This window comes from Takifugu flavidus, chromosome 4 (assembly GCF_003711565.1).
Source record: "Takifugu flavidus isolate HTHZ2018 chromosome 4, ASM371156v2, whole genome shotgun sequence".
NCBI classification, from domain to species: Eukaryota; Metazoa; Chordata; class Actinopteri; order Tetraodontiformes; family Tetraodontidae; genus Takifugu; species Takifugu flavidus.
The window spans coordinates 18,705,319-18,711,455 of NC_079523.1; the positions used below are offsets into that span (position 1 = coordinate 18,705,319).

The 6,137-nt window shown below is 50.4% G+C and overlaps 1 long non-coding RNA gene and 1 pseudogene across 2 annotated transcripts in view; both read right to left on the minus strand.

Annotated features, from left to right (window-relative positions):
- LOC130523563 (NACHT, LRR and PYD domains-containing protein 12-like) overlaps positions 1 to 6,137 on the minus strand; it is a 401,914-nt pseudogene that overhangs the window by 380,252 nt on the left and 15,525 nt on the right.
- The window catches only part of LOC130523614 (uncharacterized), a 3,302-nt gene continuing 116 nt past the window's right edge, over positions 2,952 to 6,137 (minus strand). Inside the window, exons 1-5 of one of the 2 annotated variants that reach the window (XR_008949931.1) lie at positions 5,574 to 6,137; positions 5,405 to 5,476; positions 4,668 to 5,311; positions 4,449 to 4,568; positions 2,952 to 3,967 (exon numbers count right to left, since the gene is read on the minus strand). The exon at positions 5,574 to 6,137 is cut by the window's right edge and continues 116 nt beyond it. This is a non-coding gene — a long non-coding RNA (uncharacterized LOC130523614). Of the gene's footprint in view, positions 3,968 to 4,018; positions 4,312 to 4,448; positions 4,569 to 4,667; positions 5,312 to 5,404; positions 5,477 to 5,573 lie in introns of those variants that run through there. The other variant, XR_008949930.1, reaches the window with a different exon arrangement.

The following is a 6,137-nucleotide window of genomic DNA, read 5'->3' on the forward strand; positions in this document are numbered from 1 at the left end:
ATCAAATCTTGACTCAGTCCAAGCGTGAACCAGTCCATCCAGAGCTGATTATGGCTCAGCCAGGAGGAAAGCACGGCCTGGGGGGGTTCATATGGAGCAGGCACACTCTGGCTCTATTGCTACTGAAAACAGCCCTTCAGCACAGCAGCCTGGAATACAGTTCTGGAGAACACCTGTTCCCAACAGAACCTGTTTAAAACGGGACCAGTAAAGATGCCCGGCGTGACCACGACCACGGGAGGGGGGGGGGGGGGGGCAGAGACAGGCGGTAACGCCGCTGCCCACCGATTCACCTGGAAACAACAAAAACCCCAGCAGCTTGGACCCAATATGGCAGCGTGTTCCTCAGAAACGCTCCTCAAACTCTCCCCACAGCTTCATTGCTAAACAGGATTTGGGTTTTTTGTCCGTGCTAAATGGAAAGTGTTTGTCCTTTGGTGGTCCAACAGGACCACGATTTGGATGGATGGATGATTTGATGTTATTGAGAATAAAAACAGCTGAAAATGGAAGCGGAGATGTTTCAGAGCACCAGAGTTCAGAAAGAGTTTTAATCAAACACCGCCTGTTGGGAATGATGAATGGATGGTTTTTATTTAATTTAGACTAATTTTAACATCCTTTATGCCAGTTCCATAGAGCGTGCACACACACACACACTAGCAAAGATGATATCCAAACAGCCAAATAAATGGGAGTCAAAAGAAATCATTTAAAGCTCATATGTCAGAGTCAAGGTCGAGGGTTTTCTATGGCCCCCGGGATGATATTGATTTATTATTAGAACCGGCCCACAGGCCGCAGATGTTTTACACAGGCCAATACTACATTTCCCACAATGCAACGGTGACAGTCTGAGCGGGAGGTGGCTTCATTTCATTATTTATCAGTAGTCATTAGCATAACAGCAAAAGTTAACTTTCAGATACCCATAAAATGGCAAAAGGGAAGGTGGACACTGAGAACCGGGGGTTCAAACAAGGTGGGAGTGGGAGCACATGTTCACGGAGGCAGCTGGGAAACCTGGGTGTCTTCTGAGTGGAGAAAGGGTGGCGGTAATGAAAGAATATCATCTGAGACGCCATCATGAAGCTAAACACAGCCGATCTGTCTCTGAGCTTTTTCCTCCACACGCTTTTTGGTGGCCTCCAGCTCCCTCTGGAAAAACTCTGACGCGGCAAATTGTTCAAAGGGCATTCTGGGGTCAGAGAGTCCCTCAGCAGCATCAGTCTGATGCACCTTCCTTGAGCAGTAGAAGTAGCGAACAGGACCCTGCTGATAGAAAAAGTGGATGGAAGATCCACCCGTCCCATACGGAGACTTGGGCTGTCCACAGGCCAGACAGGGTTTCGTCTGTCTCATCTTCTGCTCTGGTCGCTGCTGCTGCTGCTCCATCTCTAGAATGCTCTGCACAATTTTTTCAATGGAATCCTGCGTCAGAGGCGTGGGCAGGGCGGCTGTGGGAGGAGTGACAACAGCCGTCTCCATGGTGACTACAGGAACGCTGGTTGTTTTGCTCCCCTCTGTCAAGGAGTACCACAGCTGTTGAGTCTCCAGGAGCTTCTCTGGGCTGGTGTTCAGAGAAGAACTGGTGTTCAACAGCTTTGCCAGATGCTTCACATAGCGGGATATGTGAAACCTGGTTGTGGGGCGGAGCAAGCTGTTCGGATCGGCCGCAGACCGATGGACCATGTCTGCGTAGTCTCGATCCACAAGCCTCAGGATGTCCTTGTCCCCATGATGATACTGCAGCAAACTATCAATAGCGTCTTTCATGGGAAGAGTCCAGCGTGTGTGGTCCAAGACAAACACTCCACCACCAGTCTTCATGGGTCCAGTGCGGGCGCTCCTCGGCGAGGACTTCAGCGGCAGGGGCAAAGCTCCAGAGACGTCTGGAACACAAACAAAGCAATAATGCATCCTTAGTAACTCATATTATCGCGATATGGGCTATTGAGAAAACACATTAATATCCATCCCTTAATAACAGAAAGTGTAATATTTAACACATCAAAAGATTGAGATACACTGACCACAACCTAACTAAATCTATTTATTTTCAATCATTCGAAGGCCTTAATTCCAACATGGCGCTCTGAAAAACCCGATTATCGTTGACCCGCCCACTGATCTTTCAGGATCCTGGTCATCCTCTGCTGGAATCTCCTTTACACGTCCAGCAGCAGAGAGATGGAAGCTGACAGGTGGCGCAGGGGGAAGCGACGGCACAGCAGTCGCTGTTGCCCAGCTGGAGGAAGGTGTTGCCCCAGGAGCATCGTCTGGAGCGGGAGGGGGCACAAGAGCCGAAGGCGGATCCCTCTTCTGCATTTTGTGTTTGTCCCAGTCCAGAGGGAGCGGACGGCAGCCCGGTTCTCTGGACTCCAGCCCAAACCTTTCTCCAGTGTCTCTGTCAGAGAGGTGAACGCAGGGCACTTGTCTTGTCCCGTCACTGCCATGGAAGCAGAGTTCAACTCCCACATTGAGGCAGGGTCAAAGACAGCAGGGAGGACGGCGCCGGGCTTCTTCATGTCTACCGGTCGCTGAAAGTTCCACCGCACAACGCCGGTCATGGCCTGGGCCTGGAACAGTTCAGGGGAGACCTGCGTACCCGTGACCCACTGGGCCTGCTGGAAATGGTAGCCCTCCTGCTGAGATGTACCACGGACAGGGATCCAGACGGGGACTTTGGCACCTTCGCCCGCTACGTGGTTTAGCTGAAGGGTCCCTCCGTCCCTGTCCATTATCCCCTCAGACAGTTCTGGGTCACTGAGGCAACCACGGAGGATGTGAACCCTCTGAACGCGCCACGTCTTCAGCATGGATAGGGTTAGGGTTAGCATGGAGCATTTTTCAGTTTGAATGACGGCAAACAAAGAAGATGGCTGATCTCACCTGTCCATCCAGTGGTAGCCGGCCTTTCCACCCCAGCGTGGCTGTACCTCTGGGCCATTCCTTGCTACATCGGACGCAGGGACCTTTCTGTCTCAGCCTGAACCATCACCCAGGACACAATGAGCCAGTTCTCATTCATCACTGCGAAACTGGACATGGCTCCAGATGCCAGTGTCACCTTCCTCGCCATCTTCCTCGTGCGGTCCGACCTGAAAACCTGCCCCAACGTGCCCTGGAGGAGCTTGGTCAGAGACGGCTGTTGACGCTTGAACTCATCCAGCAGGCAGTCAGTCAGGTAGAATCCGGACACAGACACCCCACCCCAACCTTCTTGGTCCTCGTATGGCCCGAAAGCACGTGGCCGATCTTCCATCCTCACGTACTGGCCGATGGTTCTCTGTCCGTACGCCCCAGCCTCGGCCTCCCTGACGTTCTGTACAGCGTGCAGATATGCCAGGTGAGCTCGTTCATACTTGAGGTGCATGAGCTCATTCACCTGGTTCGCCATATCGGTCGGTGACTTGCCAGAACGCCGCAGTTCATCCATTACCGACTTGCACGCAGCCTTCTTGTGAGTCAGGAATGCAGGCAAAAGGTTAGTAAAGCGCACGGGCAGCTTCTCCACCCATGGAGGGTTGTCAGGACCAGTTCCTGCGACAGGCCTTGCAGCAGAGACGCGAGGAAAAGATCAAATACTGGCCACGGACGCTGACGATCACTCCAGGTCTGCCCACGCCTGCAGAGACCACCTGAGGACGAGGACAGCTATGGAGGCACGGCAGGATGTCATTGTTCCTCAACCTGACCGTGATGTGGCTCTCTGGCTTCCAAATGAAAAATGGATGGAGCTGAAAAAAGTTGGGGGACGGGAGCTCAGCCACCATGTCCAGTAGCTCCGGCTGAGGAGGAAGACGCCAAAGAGAAATTGCGTTCCCAGGGTTATGCACTGGTCGGGACCCAGGCCACAACCCAAGTTGTTGAAGCTCCGTCCTCATCCACAGCTTTTGATGTTGTGAGCAGATCCACTTGCTCATGTCGTGGTCAGGGACAGGCATGGGAACAGGAGCTATGGGAACTAGGATAAAGTAAAGAAGACAGTTGAACAACATAAAGTTCTCATTACTGAAGAGACAATTTCAGTGCCCCCGCCCTCACATGATATAAACACACGATACAAGGAAACACACACGCGCCTCGGACACTTGGTTTCATTCCAGAGCTCACACGTCAGATTTTTTCCATGTCAGTGACAAAGAATCGTGTCAATTTGAATGACCCCGGGACACTTTATTATTGTTCAACACCCCACGGAATGGGGGAAATTTACATGGTTTAACATCCCACTCTTTTGGTCTTGGGTAGAGTCCGTCAAAGGAGGCACTCTGCCGTCAGAGGTCTGTGCCGTGCAAGAGTCAGGTCCTGAAAACAAGTGCAGACTTGCTATTAAGAAATTACAGTCACTTCACCTGATGACAACATGGAAAGAACAGTCAGCTGTACATTACAGAGACATCAGGTTGTTCATCAGCCCTAAATAAAAAGAAAAGGAAACATACCTGAAGTTGAGTGGGGCTCCTCTACCTTTGTGAGACCCTCTGTCTCTGTCACCAGGAAGGCCAGCTGTGGGGGGAGGGGCACAGGTCTCTTCCTCTTCACACCTGGTGAAGCTGGAACAGCTGCAGGTACGGTCATTTTCAAAAATGAAATGACTTTATTTAAGGCAGCTGCAGTTAGCAGAACACTTGATTGGATGAACAGAATTACAATGTTTTTACCATCAACTAGTGATGCCTGTAGCTCAGCGGTATCTCCAGGTGGGGCTTTGGAGCGTGTGGCAGATGGAACTAAAAAGACAACATTAGTTTAGTCAGTTCAGATTCAATGAGTTGTGAAGACGCCGTTATTAGTAGAAATTCAAGCAGCCTTATCGTTACTCCTCCTGCTTTTTAGAATTTTACATCATTAAAATGAAAACAATATAATCGTCTCATTCACACCAATTGAAATGACAATGTTAATCAGCGCTCTCGAGGCCGAGCAGGAGGAGCATTGGGACTCGGTCAACAAACATGCATTCGCGTGTTCGTACCCCGTGCATCCAAACTGTTTTTCAACGAAGCAGCAAAGAGAACAAAAACAAACACTTACCCTCCTCCTCAGAGTCAATATCAGTTCATCATTGCACGGATCAATTCATAGTCCTCACGACGGTTATTATCACACCAACATATGAAGAGTAATATTAAAGGAACTCGGCCGGAACATCAAGAACACAAAAATAATAAGATAAGTTTCAGATTTGGAGAGGAATTCTTCATGGAAAGGAACGGAACTCCAGCTCTGAAACCTATTTTTCAGAAACCTGTCTTTGCTCCTGGTGGCACTCTCGGCAGGGCGGCTGCTGCTACTGGCATAGCATCTGCACACAGATGAAAAGAAAAACAATAGAAATCAGATACGGCATGGACTTTGTTTGTCTGACATGAAATAAATGTGGTAACGGTGTATTTACAGCTCTGGACTTGCAGATCAGAGTTATGGATGCTCAGCATCTCCCTTTCCATCTCCACGTCCTCCTCCATGGCTGTGTTAAAGACAAAAATACCGGCTACAGGTTATTAGTAGAAAAGAAAAAAACCTTTTCCCAATGTTGAACTTGTCACATGAAGGAATTAGCATACCCAGGGGCTCAGCTGGGGCTTCATGGGATGCTCAGCAGGTGTGGAAGATGTGGTGGGCTGCTGCCTCTTCAGCAGGTTCTGCTGCAACCTGGACATTCGTGTGCCTGGAACGCAGCGCCTGCCTATGACAAAATCAGCATAGCCATCACCTCTGCTGTCCCAGATCTCCTTCCACCTGCTCTTGGCTCGGGCACCAAATCCAACCAGCTGGTCGTCTTCAGATGAGGCAGTCACTCCATCCCCTCTTCCGGCCTCATAAGTGAGGAGAGCCTGGATTTCTTGGAAACTGAGGGCATAACTCACAAATGACTGGAGGCTGTCCTTACTGTGGCTGTCAGCCGTACAGAGACCTGCTGCCTCCTCGCTCTGCACGTTCTTGATCAGATACACGGTGGATCCTACGTCATTCTGCAAAAGCCATCTGAATGACTTCCCTTTATATTTACCAAACTGCAGGACATAGTCTCCCTGCACCTCCATCTTATCTGAGGGATCCCCCCCTCTTTGTCGGATGACGGCCAAAGCGTTCTGCCGTACGAGGTCCTCCCTCATGGCCGCAGACTT